Source organism: Bufo bufo, chromosome 3, assembly GCF_905171765.1.
Source record: "Bufo bufo chromosome 3, aBufBuf1.1, whole genome shotgun sequence".
Taxonomy (NCBI): domain Eukaryota; kingdom Metazoa; phylum Chordata; class Amphibia; order Anura; family Bufonidae; genus Bufo; species Bufo bufo.
This window is the reverse complement of record NC_053391.1, coordinates 680,416,267-680,417,905: the sequence shown is the minus strand read 5'-3', so window position 1 is coordinate 680,417,905 and position 1,639 is coordinate 680,416,267.

The window sequence follows — 1,639 nt, the reverse complement described above, 5'->3', positions numbered from 1 at the left end:
ATTTTTTTATGTTTAATGGGGTTTTCCAGGAGTATTTAACTGTTGACCTATCCTCCTCTGGATAGGTCAACAGTATCTGATTGGTGGGGGTCTGGGACCCCCCGCCAATCAGCTGTTTGAGAAGGCACCAGCGCTCACAGTTGCGCCGCAGCTTTCTCTAGGCCAGCGATGTCACATTCATCAGCCACATGGCCTAGGGGCAGCTCTGCCGCATTGAAGTAAATGGGGCTGAGCGCGATACCAAGCACGGCCACTATACAACGTGCAGCGCTGTGTGATCTGAGAGAAGGCTGTGATCTGATCAGTGAGGGGTCCAACACCCGGGACCCCTGCCAATCAGATACGGATGACCTATCCAGAGGATCGGTCATCAGGTATAAAATCCCAGAAAATTCCTTTAACATATTCTGAAATAATTTTTATTTTTTTAAACTTTCAATGTCACTCTATTTAAACAAAAACCATAAATTCTGCAGTTTTCGCACTGGCCACTGAGAATAGTAGACTCTTGGTCTGTACAAGTCACTTTACCGCAGTTACCTGCTTATCTGTCATTCTAATCCTGCCTGCAATGATATCACCTGTGTACAGGATCTTCCATTCACATTAGGTGATATCACAGCTCATCAGCTCCCTCCCGACCTCTGCACGGGTCACAGAGAAGTCAATGAGGTCCCCTCCTGACCGTTGTGTCTATGGCCCGTGGGGCTGCCGTAAAGTCGTTTCCTTAAAGCTAGGGCTACACGACGACATTTTGCCGCCTGACAATTTCTATAATGATAGTCTTTGGTGTCATATAAAAAATTGTCATGCGACATCAATGTCGCGCAACACGTTGCAGTGTAGTTGTACCCTTTGTGTCGCGCGCCATTGACATGTCGTCGTGTAGCCCTAGCCTAATGCTGTTCAGAAAAGCTCAGGTAAGATGGCCGCCCCCGTAATCATGTGCAGGAAACAGAATAAATAAATCTGTAATCAGAAAATAAAATGTGCCGCTATCTGATTTTAACTGGCAAATACAATTTTGGTGAAACATTTCCTTTAACAAACTGCTCCGAACTCTACAGAGCTGGTGATACACTGAGCCTGTGCCAACAGATATCACTCCTTCCACCGAGGACATCACTGTTCTTATGGAACTTCTAGAACATCAAGCGTCTGACGCTCTCTCTATAATCCCTCATACGAGCTTGTAAAAGAGTAAGACTACCGTAATTACCTTTCAAATGGATTTTTTTTTTTTAAATCTACTGTGGTCACCATAATAATTGTATCCATTACGAAGGGTTTATTTAGAATCTACTACTATTTAGAAGACTGTATATTTTGTATATTTATTTATTTTACTAGGGTATATTTTATGTAAATATTTTTATTGTATATTTATTTTCACTGTGTGCTTTTATTCTGCTGCTATTAAAAATACATTTTATACATATATACACACACACACACACACACCTTTGGTAGATTTACCTAGAGCGGTATTTAATCATTGTTTGTGTACCTCGGCGGAGTGAAGCGCAAAGTCCACTCCCCAGAATACGCAGATGGGCGCAGACCCCCCCCCCCCCAGCGACATCCGAAGGCATTAAACACTTATAGGTGGCAGTAAAAAAGGAAGAAAACGGAGACCGGA